The 23,861-nt window shown below is 39.6% G+C and overlaps 1 protein-coding gene across 4 annotated transcripts in view; it reads left to right on the top strand.

The window, feature by feature from the left end:
• The window catches only part of PLEKHF2 (pleckstrin homology and FYVE domain containing 2), a 67,803-nt gene that overhangs the window by 31,890 nt on the left and 12,052 nt on the right, over positions 1 to 23,861 (top strand). The window contains exons 3-4 of one of the 4 annotated variants that reach the window (XM_019453513.2): positions 6,973 to 7,072; positions 7,630 to 7,764. The gene's annotated coding sequence lies outside the window, so the exon portion shown is untranslated. Of the gene's footprint in view, positions 1 to 6,972; positions 7,073 to 7,629; positions 7,765 to 8,149; positions 8,281 to 8,622; positions 8,742 to 23,861 lie in introns of those variants that run through there. The other 3 variants (XM_019453511.2, XM_019453512.2, XM_019453515.2) reach the window with 3 other exon arrangements.

Below are 23,861 nucleotides of genomic sequence, written 5' to 3'. Positions count from 1 at the left end.
CTCTTGGTCCAGGCACCTCACCCCTCTTCTAGAACCAGGGGCCCTGTTGTATTTGGCCATGCCTGCCTGTTCTGGCACCCACCGGGCCTGGTGGCTGAACTTGGGCTAAGAAGTGAAGAAACATATGGGTGGGTTTGGATAGAAGTCAGGGACTGAGATGGGTGCTGGGGGCTGCTCCATACAGAGCCAGAGGGAGACTAGGTAAGGAGTGCAGTTGGGTGGTTACAACTGAATGATGGCTTGTTTTCATAGGATTTGTTCTGCTTGTGAACATTCTTCATTTGTTGTCAATCTAGAGTGTATGAAGGGTCACTAAAGAGGCACAGATATGAAGGAAGGACCTTTGCAAGAACTGGCCAGAGATCTATAAATCAGGCATGTCAAGGTTTAATATACTATTTCCTGCCTTGTCACATAAGTGATAAAATTTATATTTTATTAATAATTTCAACAGCAATAACATTTAGTACTATAACATTACCACCACATCCACTGTTTATTTAAGACCCTCTATTTTCCAGGCATCTACTATTTGCTATGTGCTTTGCTTATATTAGCCCCAATCTTTATAATCCTAGGGCATAGGGGATTATTTTCCCATTTTTACCAATTTTTACTAACAAGAAAATTGAACAGAACAGTTAAGCCATTTACACAAGGTTATAAGCTAATAAGTTGTAGAATCAGAATTTGAACTCAGGTCTATCTGGCTTCAAACTATGAAAGTTTTAATTTTTATTTTAAAATGAATTTTTAATGAAATCATGCTTAAATTTCTTCCCTTTCCATAAAAGTATGAACGACCTGTTTACACTACTACTCCAGAAAAGTATATTGCTTTTTAAAATAGATTCTTTCAATAATATTTGGATTTAAAGTTACTGTTGGATTTTATTTAATCTGGCACCAACTTTTAAAAACATAATACGGTATTCTCATTTTGCAGTTTCCATACTTATTTTAAGCTAGTTTATAGAAGGTAAACTTTTTCAATAACTGCTTGTGGAGGTCAACGTTTTGTCATTTACAAGAGTTAATGTTGAGAAATAAGGCATTTGTTGTATAATTCCACTCAACTGGCAGGGAAGGTAATGTGCAAATAATTTAGGAATTTTCTACAGAAGAAAGCAGACATTGTGCCTTTTTGTGTATAGAGTACTTGAATATGATTTTTACTTCATTGAAAAACTTACCCATGATTATGCCTTGTGTTTTTTTTTAATAAAACAATACATACTTATTGTAGAATATTGGTAAAACACATAAGAAAAAGAATCATGTATAATTCTACCAAAGATAAAAAAAATTAATGTAGTTGTATATTTTACATGTCCCTTTTATACAAAAGTTTCCATATTTTACATGTAATTTACTATCCTACCTGGAATTTATTTCAGGATGGGGTGTTGAGCCTTATGTTTCTAGAAAAACAGAGATGAGCATGGAACTAGTTCCTTAGTTTCCAATATGACGTGATGTCCCTGTTGGAAATATATAAACTCAGTTTGAAGTGAGACAAATCCCTGATCAATTTATACCCACTGTTGGAAAAATTCACAAGATTCGATGTATACTAGATGCATATGTTAAAACTCCCAAGATCAAGATAAAAAAAATTTAAGTTTATTTATTTATTTTGAGGGAGAGGGAGAGAGAGAGAGAGAGAGAGAGAGAGAGAAAGCACACGCAGAGGAGGGACAGAGAGAGAGGGAAACAGAGAATCCCAAGCAGGTTCCATGCAGGGCAGAGTCCAATGTGGGGCTCAATCCCAGAACCCTGGAATCAGGAGCTGAGCTGAAATCAAGAGTCAGATGCTCAACTGACTGAGCCATCCAGGTGTCCCAACATCAAATTTCTGCCAAGAAAATTTATTTTTTTTTATATTAATAAGGTTCTGTGTTCAAATTTAAATGTCATTTTTGAAGGGCATCTTGGTGGCTCACAGTTGATTTCGGCTCAGGTCACGATCCCAGAGTTATAGGATCAAGCTCTGTGTTGGGCTCTGCCCTGAGTGTGGAGCCTGCTGAAGAGTCTCTCTCTCTCTCTCTCTCTCTCTCTCTCTCTCTCTCCCTCTGCCCCTCTCTCCTGCTCACGCTCTCTCTCTAAAATAAAAAAAAATAATAATAAAAATGTCATTTTTTGATTCTGAGGTAAGATAGCTTGACAGATTGTTAAAAGCGCAGTAGTCGAGAAATACAATTTACAATAAATCTTTCAAGAAATGAATTAAAATTCCTTCCAAAAAGCTTCTCAACTCCCCAGCCTTAAATTCTAACCTTTCCAAGAGACATATGCAATATTTTTTTCCCTTTGTATGGATTTTATTTTTTAGAGCAGTTTTAGGTTCACAGCAAAATTGGGTGGAAAGTACAGAGTTCCATAAATCTCCTGCCCTTACACAAGCAAGCCTCCACCACTCTCAACAGCCTGCACCAGAGTGGTGCATTTGTTACAGTCAATGAACCTACACAGACGTGTCCTTATCACCCAAAGTCCATAGTTTATATTAAGTTCCCCCCCTGCTATAAATTTTGACAAATTATATAGTGACATGTATCCACCATTATAGTATCATATAGAAGTTTCATTGCCCTAAAAATCCTATTTATCCCTCCCTTTCCCCTAATGTCTGGCAACCACTGATCATTTTACTGTCTTGCAATATTTTTGAGAGAATTTTCTTTGTCATTTAATCGGAAAACATTTCTAAATGATCTTCTAAGACATGACTATAAGGCTCTCTAATAAAATAGCATAGAACTACATTTCCACGAATCACGAGGCCTTCTTGCTTTAAAGCAAAAAGTAGACAATGATGCAATTGGGGGATGTGGTTATAACTTGGATTATTCTCTTCACATAATGAAGTTTTATAAGGAATATAGTATCTGTTCCTACTTCCTGCAGCCCAGGATGTGATTGTGCCAAACTAGTTTGTACGACACAGTGGCGAGCAAAGCCACAAACATCCCATATTTAAATGTTTAGAAAGACCCACTGTGTATGATAGATTATAGCCAGGGAACATCTTGTCTTCTGCAAGAAGAAAAAATTCACTTTTTGTTCACTGAGGAATTAGAAAACATAAAGTACATTGTTTTTTAATCATGTTGCTGTCAGTCTGGACCTATTTTGAGACTGGATATTTAAGACAGCTATCCTAGTTTGTTTTGAATTATTTAGTATTGTTTCTTTAGTGCTTTATTATATATATATATATTTTTTTAATGGGTTTTTTTGGTTTTTTGTGTTTTTTTTGGGGGGGGGGGTAATTTCAAACTCACAGTTTGCACAAACAGAAATTATAGCAAGAACATCCATAAACTCTTTACCCGGATTCATCTACTAACATTTTACTCCATTTGCTTTATCAGTTATGTAAGTGATTTATTTCTTTTAGAGGTAATATTTACATTATATGTTATGTATGAAATATTTTCTGAATCATTTGAGGGTATATTATATACCTCATCGTCTTTTACCCCTAAATAGTGTGTATATCCTAATAGGGACTTTCTCTTAAATGACCAAGACAGTAAATTTAACTTTAATATAATACCTTTGTCTACTTTTCTGTTCATATTCCGATTTTTTCAATTGGCCCAATAATGTCCTTTGTAGCGTTCTTCCCTTCCGCTAGAGGGCCTAGTCTAGGGTCAGGTATTATATTTAGTTGCCATGTCTTTTCACCTCTTTTATTTTATTTATTTATTTTTTAAGTTTGTTTATTTATTTATTCTGAGAGAGACAGAGACAGCACAAGCAGAGGGAGGGGTAGAGAGAAAGGGAGAGGGAGAATCCCAAGCAGGCTCCACACGTCGGCGCAGAGCCCAAAGTGGGGCTCAAACCCACAAACTGTGAGATCATGACCTGAGCCAAAACCAAGAGTTGGACGCTTAACAGACTGAGCCACCCAGGAGTCCCTCACCTCTTTTAATCTGGAACGTTTCCACTGCCCTTTTTAAGAATACAGCCCCACCACCCCTTTCAAAAACGGAATATTATGTTTTCAGGTTTGTCTGATATTTTCCCAGAAGTCTATGGAAACAGCCCCCTCTAATCTGAGCTGTTTGAAGCTGTACTGGAGAATAATGGTTTCTCCTTTTCTTCTGCTTTTCAAATTTCACACATGTGTCTCCATTGGCGGGATTTAACCTGGAAACATTTAAGGAAAAGTCTTCTGGAAAATGGAATTCTAAACTTTCTCCCACAGCGCACAGAGGGGTGGCAATAGTGCTAAGTTGACCATGGAGAAGCTGGGGATAGAACAAAGAAGACCGTGAACTCCCCGTCCTCATGGAGCGTACTGTCTCCAGGGAGATCTATAAGTGCCATGAGGGAAACACAGGGCTGTAACCCAGAATAACAGGGGCACTCTCTCGGGGCACAGAGAACTGAAAGATGACAAGGAGCCACAGCTATGTGAAGGGTGGGGTGCGATGGGCTTGACTTTCTAGGTAGAGAAGTGGCCAGGACAGCGGGTCCCCTAGCAGAAAAGAGCTTGGTATATTTTTAAAACAACAGGAGATCAATATGACTGGAATTTGGTGGAGCTTGGCATTATTTTATGGTGGAGAGGATGGCAGAGGTTGTATTGTGCTGGGGTTTATAGGACCTAGTGATCAACTGGCATTTTGCTCAAAGTGAAATAGAAATGTTCCTACCCCATGTGGCACCTTTGGGCAAATTAGAAAAGAGCATCCACTTCTCAAAGCATTTCCATCTTGTTGGGAAATTGTTGTAAAATACTTTTAGTAGAACAAGGCACTTCACTGAAATCTGCCAGAGAATACTTGTAATAAATACAAAATTTTGGGGCACCTGGGTGGCTCAGTCAGTTGAGCGTCTGACTGCGGCTCAGGTCATGATCTCGCGGTCCGTGAGTTCGAGCCTCACATTGGGCTCTGTGCTGACAGCTCAGAGCCTGGAGCCTGTTTCAGATTCTGTGTCTCCTTCTCTCTCTGACCCTCCCCCATTCCTGCTCTGTCTCTCTCTGTCTCAAAAATAAATAAACGTTAAAAAAATTTTTTTTTTAAATACAAAATTTACAGTGTTCCAATTTGAAAGGCAGTCTTCCAAAGGGTGGGTTGTTCTACTACAACCTGTACAACTGCATATTGCAGCCTCCATGGGGAGTCATAGAAGGCTTTCTGTGGGGAAGTTGAACAATCCTGTGTTGTCCCTCTGTGGAGGGGACACAAGGAGAGGAGAGGATTTCAGATGAGGTGTTTTGCAGGCAGATCCTACAATATTTTAGAAGCAAAGAGACTGGATGAAGGAGATAGGAAAGAGGATGAGATGGTGATGACTCATCAGGTTTGAGGGTAGCAGTGCCATTTTGCTGAGATGGGCACAACTGGGAGAAGACGGGGGCCTATGGGTGGGGAGAACAAAGAAATCAAGGAGTAATTAAAATCCAGGCGTTTGCCATCTCCCCTTGAATGCTCTTTTCAACTAAAAGTTTACCAAATTCTTAACTTTTTAAAAAATAAATATCCTTGAAAAACTTACCCTTTAGAATCAAGGACAATTATAAACCTTTCAGGTTTATCAAATTGGGTAAAACTCAAATATTACCAATATTTTCAAGTTCCTCTATGTTTTAAGTATTCTGCCAGAGACTTTACATACCTTATCTCATTTCCTCTGCTCAGCAGTCCATGAGGTAGTTCCCATTTTTATTTCCATTTTATAGAGGAGATGTGAGGCTCAGAGAAAGATCTTATCACTGGATTTGAACATGGTGCCATGGTTACAGGTCCTAGTCACAAGTTGATCCTACTGCCTTAGTCCCTTGTTTATTTCAGCTTTATCAGTGCTATCCAAGAGTACATTCTGCAATGAAGGAAATATTTTATATCTGCACTGTCCAGTAGTCATGTGGCTATTAAGTACTTGAAATGTGGTCAGTGTGACTGAGGAACTGAATTTTTAATAACTACATGTGGTTAGTGGCTACCATATTTGTCAGTATAGCTCTAAATCAGTGAGGTCCCAAGAGGGTTGTGCTACAACCCAGGGAAGGTACAGAACATGCAGAGTGCAGAAAGAAAACACAAACAATGTTTTACATAATTACTTCTGATTTTTTGTGTGTATGTTTTATAATGTACCTAATATAGGTATACTAGGTATATAATAATAGATGTATATCTGCATACCATATATTACATACATTATTACATATGCAATTAATATACATCCTATACAATAATTTTTATCTAGCACTTACATAGCACTTACCATGTACCAGGCACTATGCTTTACAAATATTAACTCATTTCACCTTCATAATGAGACTATGACGTAGATACTTTCATTATAGTTCTTTTAGTTTCTAACTCCATGCATTTTACGTTAAGCTAAATAAGTATGCTGGGAAGGGAGAGAGGGCAAATATGTTCACTGATGGCTGAATGACCAAAAATGTTTGGTGACTAGACATAGCAATTCCTAATCTCAAAATTTGAAGAGATTTTGGAGATGATCAAGCCCATCTTTTTCCCCACTGAAATGTGCTTTGCACATAGAGGGATGAGGCTGAATGAAGGTGGGGTAGGGTGATGGTTGAGACAAGTGTCCTGGAGACATTTGTACTTGTCTACAGAGACAACCACAGCTAACATATGTTAAGATTTGTGTAATGATCCTAAAAGTTTCCCCATTAAAAAAAGTTCATCCTTGGGGCGGGCACCTGGGTGGCTCAGTAGGTTGAGCTCCAACTTTGGCTCAGGTCATGATCTAGTGATTTGTGAGTTCGAACCCCAGATTGGGCTCTGCGCTGACAGTTCAGAGGCTGGAGACTGCTTCAGATTCTGTGCCCCCTCTCTCTCTGCCCCTCCCCCCTAGCTGTCTCTCTCTCTCTCTCTCTCTCTCAAAAATAATAAAAACATTAAAATTTTTTAAAGTTCACCCTTGCTAGTTTTGTTCTAGCTACTAATTAAAAAAAAAAAATTTATTTTTGTTTCTGAGATGTTGAAATAGGAGAGGATAGGAGCCGAAGACCTAAAGATGATAGAATCCCACATCAAAAGAAAGCGGATCAGGATCAAGGCCTGCTCATGTTCCCTTGGTGGGTGCTCAGTTATGTGCAGCTCGGATGCTGGCGGCTCTAATTCAAGAACTGTCAAACAAAGGTTAAATATTCTTGAAATAATACCCGAATCTAATTTACACCTACACACTTTTTGTGTTGAGTATGCCGCAGTCCCCTTCCCCCATTCCTTGTCCATTCTCAGACATCTTTGATATTTCTGCATGTACCCATCAGCGCGCTTAGCAAACAGTTGCTGCGGTATGAGGAAGGGCGGGTTAACCTTACATACTATCATCACTGTTTCCAAGCCTGTTGAAGTAGGTAGATGAGGTTTTGCAGCGTCAGAGAAAAGTTCTGGGAAGACGAGAGTTCTAAGGCAGGCAATAAAGGCATGCCCTTAAAGGGCTGTGCAAAGTACATGGGGTAGGTGTTGTAACCGCAGTCCTTTCGGTTTCAAGAGGTATGGGCTTTACGGAGAGCAAATGAAACATGTGATGGGCAGGAACGCCGCGCTAAGCGGAACTAGCAAACAGACGTACGCCCGGACGCCTTTGCGAATCTACATTTACAAAGCCTTTCTTTCCCGCCTGTAGAAAGTTCTTAAGTTCCCTGGGGAGGCCCGTTCGTGGTAGGGGAAAGGGAACCCAGCCTTCCTTCCCTTCTTCCCAAGAACCTCGTAAAGAGATGAACAATCCTTTCCAAAGGAGTGCCAGAGCCACGCAAACCAGGTAAGCCTTCCCACGTGCACCCGAGGGGCCCCGGAGAGCCTGACTGCACACGGAGCGGAAGAACGAACCCTCTGCCTCGGACTGCCTAGGTGGGTGTGTCCACTACAGAGGCCCCGCCCCCTCGAGCACGTCGCGCGGGCCGCACGGGCGGGGCGAGGGAACAAGCAAGAAAGGGCGGGGGAGTGAGTGGTGTGGGTGTGCTCGTGCCCAAGCGCTCGCGCCTGGCGTGTGGGCGGCGGCGCGCCCGTGCACGCGCAGGGGAGAGGCCAGCCCCGGCGGCCGTTGTGGGGTTCGACTGGAGGGGCGGGGGAGTCACCTGCGAGCGGCTGTGCCGGTCGTCCGCCCGCCCGCCGCGTCCGGATCGCGCCGCCTGCGCGGGGCCGCTGGCTGCACACACCCTGGGAGACTGGGGCGGAGGAACGGGCAGAGTCCGCGCCCGGCGCCCGGGACGACGAGGAGTCGGACCTTCGCTGCCGTCGCCGCCGCCCGCGCCCGGCCGGGTAGGTGAAGCCCGAGGTTGGTTGTGCGCCCGTCCCTGGCGGGCCGGGAGAGGAGAAGCGAAACTTTCCGGCGCTTGCCTCCGCGGTCTCCGGGCCGTCTGCGGCGCGGGGAGGTGTCGTCGTCGCGGGCGGCGGCCGACGCCATGTTGGGGTCTGTGAGAAACGGGGCGCTCCCGGGCCGCTCCCCGCGCGCTGGCGTTGGCCCGCGGGCGCCGGCAGCGAGCCTCGCCCGCCCGTAGAACACAGCCGCCTGCGCCCGCGGGCTCGGGGGCCGTCCGGAGGGTCCGCGCTGGTGCCTGCCGGCGCCGCGGGACCGCGGGCGGGGGGCGGGCCGAGGCGCCAGCGGGGCCCCGAGGTCCGGCGAGAAGAGAAGTTGCGGGGCGTGAGGACTGGGGTCCGGTTCGCGGCCGGTGGCGTCCTGGGGCCCCATCGTTTTTCTTTCCGAAAAGTTTGCAGTGTCTGGGCATCAGGGACGGTGTAAGTCGAACAGCATATTTTTATGTGACTTGGCAAAATACGGCACCGCAGAATTTGCTCGGATAGAAGCGTTGGCTCCAACGCATTGTTTATTTCGAGTCTTTTAAAGTTGTATGGTCTTCTGCCGAATTTATTTTTCCTTTTTAAAATGTTACGGAGGGCCAACAGCTTGCTGCTCATGTTGCTTGAATTCCCTTGTGTGTTCTTTCATCATAGCAATCACTTGTGAGTGTGCGATGGCAATGGTAGTATTAAGGTTACAGATAACTAAGCCCTTTTGTAAGACTCACAAAGTATGTAAGTTGTTAAATAGCTTCTTTGTTGTGTTTTATAGTACGTTACAGAGGAGACTAAAGAAAGACTTACGAACTTTGAGGGACTTACAGGCATGTGTCATAAGGTGAAGTGATCTTTTCATTACGAAGTTTTTTTTCTCCTTTTCATTTTTTAAAGGTGCATGCCTGCCATTTTTTTGAGCATTTACCTTTTTTTCTGTATTCTCGTGGCTCACGGGGTCCTCAGGTTAATTCAGTATTAACGAAGGCTTCTATTTTTAATCTATTTGGGTCCTGACGGCGCTGGAGGTGAATGGTATTAAGTTTCTGTCCTTAATTGGAAAGCACATGCTATCGCCTCAAAAGATAAAACTGGTGTACTCACCAAGGCATCAGAGATTCAGCTTGAATTACCCCAGTAAATGAATGTAAATTGATATTTTTAAACAGAGGCATCTTAGCTTTAAAATTCTGTTAAATGAACTGAGGGGACTCTTAACCACAAGTAAGATAAACCCTAAATCATGTCTTGGAGAATTTCTTTTCTTAATCTAAAGGTAAAGATAGTTTCTGCTCAGATTTGGTTGCTAATTTCCTTAGTTCTTAAAAAAAAAAAAAATCCTTTTTGTTTTGCTTCACTGTCAAGTAAACACCATTATACACATTTGTTTTTCTGGATGAAGAATTAACCTAGAAATGAGGTGACTTAACTAACTTCACAGATCTAGCAACCAAACTGGTATTTCACTGAGGTCTTTAGGATTCTGAAGCCTTCTTGTTTTTCCTGTAGCATAACTTTGTAGAATACATAACTCCCAGTTGTGGGGCAATCTCTGTCCACCTTGTCTCCTCTGTCTTTGCTGCTCTTCTTGATTTTAGTTCTTCAGTATACTTATTTCCTAGAGAGCTGACTGACAGGGGTTCTTGTGGTGAAATTTTCACTTGAGCCTAACTTTTTGAAACCTTTCCTATGCTGTTCTCCTTACCATAACCCCCTTTTCTCCTCAAGAATAAATCACTTATCACATTGCATTCCAATAAATATTACATTGATCTGTCTTCGCACCTCCTTGACCACAGACACCGCACGGAATCTGATTTACGTCTTCATCCCCAGTGTGCCGAGAACACAGCAGATGCTCACTCAGTAAAGGTTTGAATGGATGAAGACACATATGTCCCATATAAATGTACTTCATGAATTTCTTATTAAATTGCCCTTTCCATGGGCATAGAAGTTAAATCTTCTCTAATGCCTCTTTCTTTCTTTTTTTCTTTCTTTCAGAATTTGTTAACTCAATAAATTTTGGCCTAGGGATACAGAACTTGAATGTTTATGAAATTTCCATGTAGATAATGGGCTGAAGTATAATCAACAAAGAAGAAGCAGTGTGTCAGCAAAAGAATAATCATTTCAAAGTGTAAAATATAGAGATAATGCCTGATAAATTTGAAGGTCATGTTTATACATTGAAGCTCTTTGGTAGAGCAACTCTCATTTCTCTGTCAATTTTTCAGAATTGTCTTAAAATTTTGGTTTAGAATGCCTTACTCGGTGCAAAGCATTTAAAAATTGCTTTTCTATTGCTAAGCTTATCTTTGAGAACTGGCTTTGTATGCCAGCTGCATGCTTAATAGCAATGTTCTTGTTGGCTTAACTGAATAAAGCATATATGTAGATACACTTTCAGAGTGCTGTTTCAAGTTGCAGGTCTCTAGGTGAAGGGGTTTAGTAATTCTATAATGAAATTACTGTAGAATTTGGGGTCAATTTTCTGCCCCCATCCAAAGTAACTTTCTCTCCAATTGATCCATAAACCAAAAATTGGTATGCTCAATTTGGGAAGCATTCAAGTAGTTGCTGTGAGTGCTAGAAAAAGCAGGTTGCTTATATGATAGACTTGAACAAATAACCAGCAAATTTGAATTCTAGCTCTCCTCCTTACTAGCTTGTGACTCCTGAACAAGTTGCTTAATTTCTCTAAACTTCACTGGACTCATTTTTGAAATGGACACAAATATTGCCTCAAAGAGTTGTGAGGATCTACTAAAATATGTTTGTGAAAGTGCCTGGTGCATGATACTCAGTAAGTTATATTAGCAAATGAACAAAGTGGCTGTCATTTACATAGAATCATAGAATTTTAAAAGGAAGCAACCTTAGAAATAGGCAGTTTAGTTCTCAGCCTTGCCGGCACATTAGGATTCCTTGAGGAGCTTCTTAAAAATACTGATGCCTGAACTCCACCCTAGAACAAATCAGAATACTGGGTTTGGGGTCAGGCATAGGTAGTTTTGCCTGTTTTTTTTGTTTGTTTGTTTGTTTTGTTTTTTTTAAACCACCCGTGATTTTAATGTTCTGTCAGAGTTTGAGAATCATTGATTTAATTCATTATCCCATCTCCTTATTCTCCTCATTTCGTGGTTGAATCAAATGCAGAGAGAAGTTAAGTGCCACCCAGATTCCTATCTCTCAGGCTGAAAAGGATGTATCTGAGTCAAAGGAAAGTAAAGGATTGCAGAGGTTAAAGTAACAGTTATAGTCATTTCAGACCATAAAGGTGGGCCACATTTGTAACTACAGTTCACTAACTCCAGTGACCTTCACCTCTACTCTACATCAGTAACCTACGTGGATGACTGAGTTACTTAACCTTGTCATCATCCTTAACTACCTCAAGTCTTAAAATCACCAGAGGTGATGATTCAAGAGCCCGTGTTTCTGTTTCTGTTTTCCATCATACCTGATGAACCAGCTTTGTGTCCTCATTGTCACCTCCCAGGCTGTTATTTTTCTTCCTTCTTTCCAGTACTGAACCTTATAGTTCATATTCTGTGAACTCACTAGCACCTCATATTCTTCTCCTTGACCTTTGCTGTGTATAACTGGTCAATTCTCAACCTGTAAATACCGCCATTTCCTTTTTCTGCCTAGCACTCCTGATAAAAGTCACAGCTTTGGTAACTTAAATATTTCTTTTCCAGCTGCCTGTGTACTAGTTGCTTTCTAATCCTTTTCTCATCCCAAAGTTGACTCATTTTCTCTGTTCTGTTTTTACTTTAACTCAGGTTGCAAACCCCAATCTTGACATTGTTGTCTCTTAGAGATGAACATGCTTCCTTCTAATATGATTAAGATTTTGTGATGTGAATTTTCTATTTTCCTCTTTGTATCAACTTTTTCATCTTTCTTTCTTTACATTTTTTGTAAGTGGAGCTATCCTTTTTTTTTTTTAATTAAAAAAAATATATTTTTATTTATTTTTGAGACAGAGAGAGACAGAACCTGAGCAGGGGAGGGGCAGAGAGAGAGGGAGACACAGAATCCGAAGCAAGCTCCAGGCTCTGAGCTGTCAGCACAGAGCCCAACGTGGGGCTCAGACTCACAGACTGTGAGATTGTGACCTGGGCCGAATTCGGACGCTTAACCGACTGAGCCACCCAGGTGCCCCTATCCTTAATTCTTTATACTTGTTTAATTTAACAGTAGTTGGGGGGAGGGGGGGAATTAAAAAGATCTTTTTTTTTTTTTTTATCAATTGTACCTATAACTTTGCATTTGTTTTTTTACACCTGATTTTTTCTACATGTTCTTTGCATTTTGTTACTTAAGAAGGTTTATTCTTTTTTTTTTTTTTTTTTAATCAGAGAATATGTGTTCATTATAAAATAATTAGGCAGTACAGGAGTGCCTGGGGGGCTCAGTGGATTAAGCGTCCGACTTTGGCTCAGGTCATGATATCACGGTTCATGAGTTTGAGCCCCCTGCATTGGGCTCCACACTGACAGCTCTGAGCCTGGAGCCTGCTTTGGACTCTGTCTCCCTCTCTCTCTGGCCCTCCCTCACTCGCACTTTGTCTCTCTCTCAAAATGAATAAAAACATTAAAAAAATAACAATTGGGCAATATTAGCATATTTTACCCTAGTGCTCAGAGACAACCTATACTAAATTTTTGATGTGTATTTTCTAGACTTAAAAAGAAAAAAAGTTTATATGTGCTGTTTAGAAACCTTTATTTAAGAAACTGCCTTATTTAACAACTTTCCACATTAAATATTAATCTCTGTTCTGTCAAAAAAATCCATTATATAGATAATGCCATTATTTACTTAACCAGTCTCCTATTGTTGAATGTTTAGGTTATTTCTGACTTTTCAACATTACTAAGACAAAGCCACAGTATGTGAATAACTTTGTACAATGATTTAAATTTTTTTGCATATATACTTGGAAATAGAATTTTTGTGTAAACTTTCTAAAGTGCTTCTGTTGCCAAAAATGGCATTCAGAAAAGTTGTTCCAGTGTGTTTTGTCAAGAATATGAGTGCCCATTTTCCCCATATCATGGAGAGGTGAATAATACATCATTTCCCTTTTTATTTCTTTGATTAGTACTGAGAACCAACATTTTTCTATTTACTGGTCATTCTTATTTGTTTTGGAAATTGCCATTTGTATCTTACCCATTTTTCTTTGGGGATATTTTACTTTTTTCTTATTGATTTTTTTTTTTTTTAATTATTTATTTTTGAGACAGAGAGATACAGAGCATGAGAGGGGGAGGGGCAGAGAGAGAGGGAGGCACAGAATCGGAAGCAGGCTCCAGGCTCCGAGCCATCAGCCCAGAGCCCGACACGGGGCTCGAACCCACGGACCACGAGATGGTGACCCGAGCCGAAGTCGGACGCCTAACCAACTGAGCCACCCAGGCGCCCCTTTTCTTATTGATTTAATTACATGGGCCCTTTGTATCTTAAAAATGTTGACCCTTTGTCATAGGTTACAGATATTTTTCTTAACATTAATGCTTTTTCCTTTCAATGTTGAAGTTTTAAAATTTTATGTGGTAAATGTTTTCTTTTAAGATATTTGGCTTTTCATGTTACATTTAACCATTCCTGTCTATGGCTAGGAATTTAGATTCCATTTTCACTATTAGAGTTAATGCCAGAGGGAAAATTTTTTATGCACAGATGTGTGCCCCTCCCCCTGCCCTCCTCAAGAGTTTCTTTCTCAGGATAAATTTCTGTGATTAAAAATTCCAGGATCAAAGGGCATTGCTTTCTGAAGTATTTTATTATTATACATTACCATTAGTCCTCGATTTGTCCACATGTTTCACTGCTTATTGTGGCCTTTTGGCACAATAAGGTTATTTAGTCTGTGAGGCTTGTGAGACATGTGCAATTATGTTGAAAAGGTGCTTTGTGCTCTGTTTTCTCCCCTTCTCTTGCTTCCTCTCTAGGTGTTCCTGAGAGGTCAGTCCTTTGCACTCTTCTTTCTTCCAGAGTATCAATCAGTATCTCTACATGAATGACTACTCCATCTTTTTAGTCCTGGAGCTCCCTGCTCATCCTAGCATTTCTGTTTGTCTGACAGATGTCTGTCTTGTGGATATGCTGAAGGTACTTCAAGATAAATATGTCCCAAACTGATTTCTTGTCCCTCCTGAAGCAAAACCAGCACCTGCCAGTGGCTTATGCTTAGACCTTTGAAGTCATCTTTCACTCACTTTTCATCCACATGTTCAGTTGGTCTCTAAATACTGTCCTCTATACCTCACTAATTCTCTCTTCCCCTTCTTATTTCTGCTGTTAATTATTGTGACTCAGGCTTTTGTTAATTTTCTGGGTTTTTGGGGTTTTTTGTTTGCCTTCAGTCTAGTTTCAGGAGTCTCTCCAGTCCATCCTGTGTACTGCTTTTGTATATGGATTGATATTTTCCTATTTGAAGGCCTTAATCTTCCTGTTGCCTGTATAATAAAGTCTAAACTGTTCAGTCTGATACTTACTTTTCTTTGCGGTTTGCTTTTCCCTATCTTACCAGATTTCTATTCAACCACTGTACTTTCTCCTGGCCCTACCCCCTCTAGCATGGACTCAACTGTTTCTTCTGTGGGGAAAATGTTTGTACATCATCGTCCCCCTTGTCTTCCTCTCTCCCTCTCCCCCAAATAGTTTGACCTACTATTGCATTAAGGCCCAGCTTGAATTTCTAGTCATTATAGAGTTGTTTCTAGATGTTCCCCCTGTCTACAGTTATCTCCCAACTAAACTTTTTGGCCCTGGGCTTTATCACTCTTAATTTTTTGAAAATATTTTTAGTTTGTTCTTCTCTGCTCCTTTATTTTTTTTTTATAATGTTTAGTATTTATTTTTGAGAGAGAGACAGCATGAGCGGGGAAGGGCCACAGAGAGGGGGAGACACAGAATCTGAAGCAGACTCCCGGGTTCTGAACTGTCAGCACAGAGCCCAATGCAGGGCTTATACTCACAAGCCATGAGATCATGACCTGAGCCAAAGCCAGACATTTAACCGACCGAGCCACCCAGGCGCCCCTAGTTTTGAGTGCTTCTTTTATCACTACTTTGTACAAAGTAAGGGTCAATAAATGTTTGCTACTACTTCATGTTTATTGAAAGTTAATACTAGTTTTACCAGCTTCCTCGCTGCTTAGACCAAAAATCTGTGGAGTTAATTTCAGCTTTATTCTTCCATATCTAGTCAGTCATAGCAATCCTGGACCTGATCTCTATTCTTTCTTTTTCTGTTGCAAACTTCACTCTTATCAATTCTTACCAGACCACTCCTTCCAAAAGCTTCAGAAAAAACTGTGAGGAACAAAAACTCACCGTAGTCTTATTTTTTTCTCTCCCCATTTTTCTACTAAATGTCTCTGTCTAGCCTCGGCTGCAGATGTACGTGTGAATTTCTGTCTTATTTTATTTATAATGTTTATTTTTAAGAGAGAGACAGAGTGGAGCGGGGAAGGGGCAGAAAGAGGGGAAGATACAGAATCTGAAGCAGGCTCCAGGCTCCAGGCTGTCAGCACAGAGCCTGAAGTGGGGCTCAAACTCACGAACCGTGAGATCATGACCTGAGCTGAAGACAGACGCTCAACAAACTGAGCCACTCAGGCACCGCACATGTGACTTTTTTTTTTGAAACAGATATTTTCCTGTAGAGCTTTGTGCCTTTACCATTGTTTTACTTTCTGAGGTTCCACATATTGTTCACACCTATTTCAAGTGTTCAAATGCTACATTCTTTAAGCCATATCTTCACTCTTCCTTTTTTGCTTCCTTACCACTTTATTATTTTTATCACAGTATTTATCTTATTGTGCTTTTCATTAAAATTTTGTGGTAACGTGTCTTGATTCCCAGCATCTCATTCATTCTTTCCCTCTGACACAAAGCATAAAGCCTTGAATGTGGTGAGCAGATTATAACTGCTTTGAAAAATACTAAAGAAAATTTATTAGGGATGTGATGGAATAATCAACTCCACAGTAGCATTTTAGTTGAGCTTTACTAGCTTTGTTTTTCAATATTATACGGTGGGTTTTTTGTTGTTGTTTTCAGCAGTCAGCCCTGTACAGCTGCCCCTGTACAAATACTTTTTGAAATGATGCACTTTTTTATCTGAATTTTGTTGATGGTAAAAATATGCACACATCATCATTTTTTGTTTGCTAACTAAACAGCTGTGCTTCTTGGCAAGAGAAGAAATAATTTTTATATATTATCATGAGATTGAGATTTTTTTAAAACAGGATCTGCCATGCTCAATACTTAGAATTTATAATTAGATGCTAGCTGAATGGACCTGAACATTTGCTTGTAAATTTAAATTCTGTGGGTCTAGTGAAGCAGTTGATGTATAGGGTGTGGTTCCTGTTTTCTGTGAATATTAGTACAGATGTCAAAAATGAAGTCTTTGATTTTCTTTAAACTCTAGGTTGAGAAGCTTCTGCTTCTGCTGGTTATACTCACCTCAGTACAGATTGATGGCATATATATGCAAGCATTTTTGTAAGTGTTTTGGGGAATACAAAATTGTACGAAATAATATTCTTCTAGGAACCTCCAAATATTTTAGGGAAAAGTAGGTATATAAATCTTGATTCAAACCTTATAGAACATAAAGTGCCGTGAAGTGGTACAGATAAAATGATAGGAGAATTTAAAGATGAAACAATATCTCTGGGTGTGAAGCTACTGAGCTGACTACATCTTGAAGAATTGGTAAGATTTCAGAATGGCAAGGGAGAGGGGCACATATTGGGCTCAGAGGTAGGTGAGGAAGCCAGAGTATATTCTAGGAACAGGTGGTAATCTGGTTTGATTATAATAGAACATATAGAAAGAGGTAAAACTAGAAAAATAGACTGAGGACAAGCTTAGGCATGACTGATGGGCTTTGAATGCCAGGTTAAAGATTTTTGATTTGATTTGGTTGGCCAGGGAACCTTTGGTTTTTGAATAAGGAGTTAACCTGATTATAGTATAGTTAAAGAATATTAATCTTGCCTTGGGTTATATGGCTTAAATGCTAGTTAAAGTCTGGAGGTCTTGTTTAAAACCTGAGGTCCTTATTCTTCCCTCTATCTCCAACTTTTCTAAAGATCTTTTGTAACTCCCAGTGTCTTTATTCTGTTTTTCCAATTTTTTTAAAATTCTCAACTATGACTTAGTTCTTACACACCATGGTGAATTTCTCTACCAAGCCTAACCTGTTTGAAATTGCCTTTACTGACACCCTAAAGTAGTCACAGCTTTTACTTTTTACTCCCTTATAGTATTTGAATGATTACTTTTAGCATTTTAATACTTATTACCATATTTCAGTTCTTTTCCTCAGTGGCTTTCCCCAAATACATAATAAGGTTCACATAAGTTAAATATTTCTATAATGTTTATTTCTGAAGGTAACAATGTATATTAGAAAAAAATTGCATTTTTATAAAAACTAGCTGTGAGACCATGGGAAAATTGTTTAACTATACATGACTCAATTTATTTTTTTGTAAAATGTATGTAATTACCACTTAACAAAATTTAGATCATTAAAACAGTAAAATGTGGAAATGCCTAACACTTGTATAGGTGTTGAGTACATGTTAATTTTTCTTTTTTCCTTTTCTGGCTAAGCCTGTAGAATAATGCATTTGAGTCTGCTCTTCAGTAATGGGCAGATTTGTGCCTAGAGGAGACTTCTTAAAAAATTACTGTGGCTTCTCTCTATATGTGGTTTAAAATTTTGGTTTCAGTTCCTCTCAACTCAGCTTTATATGAGTTTAAAATTAAAATACAAAAGCTTGTCCCTCTTTTTCTTATCTAAGAAATGTACTTTTTAAAAAATCATTACTAATTTCTGTAATATGTTGTGGAAGAGTATTCAAGATGCTGGCATAGGAACTCCCTCCTCCAATGGACACATCAAATCTACAGCTACCTATGGGACAGTTTCCTCTGAATAAAACTTGAAAACTAGCCAAACAACTCCTTCACAACAAACTGTTAAAAGGACCACATTGAGACAGGTAGAAAAGGCAGAGATACAATCTTGCCAAAAACTCCACCCTCATTGCGGGAACCCTCAGTTGGGATGGATCTCACAAATGGAGCTTCTCCCTGAGGAACCAGGGGGTTCTGCCCTGATAAAGTAATGATCATAAAGATGCTCACTGAACTTGGGAGAAGAATGAACCCAGTGAAGACTTCAGAGATAGAGAAGTAAGAAAGTACTAAACAAGTCACAGAACTGAAGAATACAATAAGTGGACTGAAAAATACTCTAGAGCTGTTCAGCAGCAGACTAGATGAAGCAGAAGAAGGGATCAGTAGTCTAGAAGTCAGGGGAGTGTATAACTCACCCCAACACAGCAGCAAAAAGAAAAAAGAATTCTAAAAAATGAAGATAGTTTAAATGACCTATTGGATAATATCAGGCAGAATAGCATTTGCATTATCAGGGTCCCAGAAGGAGAAGAAAGGAGAGAAAACTTATTTGAAGACCTAATGGCTGAAAACTTTCTTAACCTGGGAAGGAAACAGACATTCAGATCAGGGAAGCCCAGAGAGTTCCAAATGAGATGAACCCCAAAAGACCCACACCAAGACATATTGTAATTAAAATGTTCGGGGTACCAGGGTGGCTCAGTTAGTTAAGCATCCGACTTCAGCTCAGGTCATGATCTCACTGTTCATTAGTTCAAGCCCCACATCAGGCTCTCTGCTATCAGCGTAGAGCCTGCTTCATATCCTCTCCCCCTTTCTCTCTCTGCCCTTACCCCACTCAAGTGCACTCTCTCTCTCTCTCTCAAAAATAAGTATAAATTAATAAATAAGTAAAATGTAAAAAATTAGAGCACCTTAAAAGCAGCAAGAGAAAAAACAACTGGTAACAAAAGAAGGCACTGTCAGCGTACTTTTCAGTAGAAGCTTTGCGCACCAGAGGGGAGTGTGGCACAGTGTATTGCAATGCTGAAAGGTAGTAGTAACTTTCAACGAAGAATGCTCTACCTGACAAGGTTATCATTCAGAATTGAAGGAGAGAGTTTTTCCAGATAAGCAAAAGCCTGCTTCAGATTCTGTATCTCCCTCTCTCTCTCTGACCCTCCCCCATTCGTAGTCTCTCTCAAAAATAAAAACATTAAAATTTTTTTTTTAATAAAATAAAAGAACATCCTATCAAAGAATGAATTGGTTAACGAGGAAATTAAAAAGTACATGGAAGCCAATGAAAATGATAACATGACAGCCCAAAACTTGTGGGATGCAGCAAAAGCAGTCATAAGGGGGAAATATATGGCAATCCAGGCCTTCCTAAAGAAGAAAAAAGGTCTCAGATACACAATCTAACCTTACACCTCAAAGAGTTGGAAAAAGAACAGCAAATAATACCCCAAACCAGCAGAAGACAGGAAGTAATAAAGATTAGAGCAGAAATCAATGCTATCAAAATTTTTAAAAACCAGTAGAACAGATCAGTGAAACCAGAAGCTGGTTATTTGAAAGAATTCACAAAATTGATAAACCACTGGCCAGTTTGATCGAAAACAAAAAGGAAAGGACCCAAATAAAATCAAGAATGAAAGAGGAGAGATCACAACCAACACTGCAGAAATACAATAATAAGAGAATATTGTGAGCAACTATATGCCAATAAAATGGGCAATCTGGAAGAAATGGACAAATTCCTAGAAACATATAAACTACCAAAACTGAAACAGAAAGAAATAGAAAATTTGAACAGACCCATAACCAGTAAAGAAATCGAATCCATAATCAAAAATCTCCCAACCAACAAGAATCCAGGACTGGTTGGCTTCCCAGGGAAATTCTACCAAACATTTAAGGAAGAGTTAACACCTATTCTCTTGAAGGTGTTCCAAAAAATAGAAATGGAAGGAAAACTTCCAAACTTGTTCTTTGAGGCCAACATTACCTTGATTCCAAAACCAGACAAAAACTCCACTACAAAGGAGAACTATAGACCAATTTCCCTGATGAACATGGATGCAGAAATTCTCAACAAGATGCTAGCCAACCAGATCCAATAATACTTTAAAAGAATTATTCACGATGATCAAGTGGGACTTACACTTGGGATTTAGGGCTGGTTCAGTATCCACAAATCAATCAATATGATACATTAATAAAAGAAAGGACAAGAACCACATGATCCTCTCAATAGATATAGAGAAAACATTTGACAAAATACAGCATCCTTTCATAATAAAAACCATCAAGAAAGTAGGGATAGAAGATCATACCTCAAGGGGGCACCTGGGTGGCTCAGTCGGTTGAGCGTCCAACTTTGGCTCAGGTCATGATCTCGCAGTTTGTGAGTTTGAGCCCCACGTCGGGCTCTGTGCTGACATCTCAGAGCCTGGAGCCTGCTTCAGATTCTGTGTCTCCCTCTCTCTCTGCCCCTTCCCTGCTCACACTCTGTCTGTCTCTCCTTCAAAAATAAACATTAAAAAAAAAATTTAAGAAGATCATACCTCAAGATCATAAAAGCCATATGTGAAAGATCCACCACTAATATCATTCTCAGTGGGGAAAAACAGCTTCCCCCCCTAAGGTCAGGAACACGACAGGGATGTCCACTCTCATCACTGTTATTCAACATAATATTGGAAGTCCTAGCCTCAGCAGGCCGACAACACAAAGAAATAAAAGGCATCCCAGTTGGCAAGGAGGAAGTCAAACTTTCACTGTTCACAGGCAACATGATACTCTATATGGAAAATCCAAGATTCCACCAAAAAACTGCTAGAACTGATCCATGAATTCAGCAAAGTCGCAGGATATAAAATCAATGCACAAAAATCGGTTACATTTCTATACACCAATAATGAAGCAGCAGAAAGTGAAATCAAGGAATCGATCCCATTTACATTTGCACCAAAACCCATAAAATAACTAGGAATAAACCTAGCCAAAGAGGTGAAAAAGCTACACATTGAAAACTATAGCAAGCTAGTTGAAAGAAGTTGAAGAAGACACCAAAAAATGAAAAAATATTCCATGCTCATGGATTGGAAGAGAAAATATTGTTAAAATGTCGGTACTCCTCAAAGCAATCTACATATTCAATGCAATTTCTGTCAACACTGGAATTCTTCACAGAGTTAAAACAAACAGTCCTAAAATTTGTATGGAACTAGAAAAGACCCCAAATACCCAAAGTGATCCTGAAAACGAAAACGAAAGCTGGAAGCATCACAATTCTGGACTTCAAGTTGTATTACAAAGCTGTAATCATCAAGGCAGAATGGTACTGGCACAAAAATAGACACTTAGATCAGTGAAACAAAATAGAGAACGCAGAAATTGACCCACAAACATATGGCCAACTAATCTTTGACAAAACAGGAAAGAATATCCAGTGGAATAAAGACAGTTTCTTCTGCAAATTGTGTTGGGAAAACTGGACAGCAACATCAGAAGGATGAACCTGGACCACTTTCTTATACCATACGCAAAAATAAACTCAAAATGGAGGAAAGACGTAAATGTAAGACAGGAAGCCATCAGAATCCTAGAGGAGAAAGTAGGCAAAAACCTCTTTAACCTTGGCCACAGCAACTTCTTACTCAAAATGTCTCTGGAGGCAAGGGAAACAAAAGCAAAAATGAACTATTGGGACCTCATCAAGATAAAAAGCTTCTGCACGGTGAAGGAAGCAGTCAGCAAAAGTAAAAGTGATCCGACAGAATGGGAGAAGTTATTTGCAAATGACATATCGGACAAAGGGTTAGTATCCAAAAACTAAAGAACTTATCAAAGTCAACGCCTAAAAAACAATAATCCAGTGAAGAAATGGGCAAAAGACATGAATAGACACTTTTCCAAAGAAAACATCCAGATGACAGACAACATGAAAAATTCTCAACATCATCATCAGGGAAATACAAATCAAAACCACAATGAGGGGGTGCCTGGGTGGCTCAGCCAGTTAAGCGTCTGACTTAGGCTCAGGTCATGATCTCATGGTTCTTGGGTTCAAGCCCTGCGTTGGGCTGTGCTGACAGCTCAAAACCTGGAGCCTGCTTTGGATTTGGTGTCTTCCCCTCTCTCTGCCCCTCCCCTGCTCATGCTCTGTCTCTCAAAAATAAACATTAAAAGAATAATAAAAAACCACAATGAGATACCACATCACACCAGCCAGAATGACTAAAATCAACAACTCAGGCAATGACAGATATTGACAAGGATGCAGAGAAAGAGGAACCCTTTTGCACCATTGGTGGAAATGCAAACTGGTACAGCCACTCTGGAAAACCATATGGAGGTTCCTCAAAAAATTAAAAATAGAACTACCTTACAAACCAGCAATTGCATTACTAGGTATTTGTCCAAAAGATACAGGTGTGCTGTTTCAAAGGGGCATATGCATCCCAATGTGTATAGTGGCACTATTGACAATAGCCCAAGTATGGAAAGATCCTAAATGTCCATTGACAGATAAATGGATAAAGAAGATGTGGTGTGTATATATATATATATATATATATATATATATATATATATATATATATATATATACATACATACATACATACACAATGGAGTATTATTCGGCAATCAAAAAGAATGAAATCTTGCCATTTGCAACAACGTGGATGGAACTGGAGTGTATTACGCTAAGTGAAATAAGTCAGAGAAAGACAAATATATGACTTCACTCATGTGGAATTTAAACAGATGTGGAATTAAACATATGTGGATATAAAAATGAACATAAGGGAAGGAAAGCAAAAATAATATAAAAACAGGGAGGAGGACTAAACATAAGAGACTCTTAAATATAGAGAACAAACTGAGGATTACTGGAGGGGTTGTGGTGGGGATGGGCTAAATGGGCAAGGGGCATTAGGAAAGACACTTGCTGGGATGAGCACTGGGTGTTATACATAGGGGATGAATCACTGGATTCTACTCCTGAAATTATTATTGCACTATCTGCTAACTAACTTGGATATAAATTTAAAATGTGTGTGTGTGTGTGTGTGTGTGTGTGTGTAAAATGGTGTATGCCCCCACCCTAAGCAGTTAGGTAATTTTTATGAAATCTCTCATTTTAGTGCCTGAGCTGAGATTAGAATCCAGGTCTTTTGGTTCATAGTTTATTAGTTTTTCCAACTATAATGCACAGTTGAATATTGAAGTTCACTGATATCAGATGTCATGGGTATGTGTAAGAAATTAATTAGATGACTTTTTGTTTTAAACTCAACTGCAAAGATGAGATAGTAAGTTTTGATTTTCATTGAGAACTGGGCCATAGTACTGTGACTGTTGGGCTCTCTTCTCCATTGTAAGTAGTGTTCTCTTTTTTTTAGAAGAATTTTTGCCTCTTCTAGTGTTACATTTTTAACAGGTGGTAGGCCTCCACTGAAGAGCATATTCAGAAACAAGATGTAACCAAAGACTAAGGTGGAGCTTGAACAATTGAAATGTAGTTCTTGTCTGCAGTTGTGAAGGAGATAACTTGAAGCTTTGGATTGTTTAATTTTTTTTTTTTAATTTTTTTTTTTTTTCAACATTTTT

The sequence above is a fragment of the Panthera pardus genome, unplaced genomic scaffold (genome assembly GCF_024362965.1).
Source record: "Panthera pardus isolate Hobbes unplaced genomic scaffold, ASM2436296v1 HiC_scaffold_7, whole genome shotgun sequence".
Lineage (NCBI taxonomy): Eukaryota > Metazoa > Chordata > Mammalia > Carnivora > Felidae > Panthera > Panthera pardus.
Note: the sequence above shows the minus strand (reverse complement) of the source record. Positions and strands in the feature narration are given on the sequence as shown.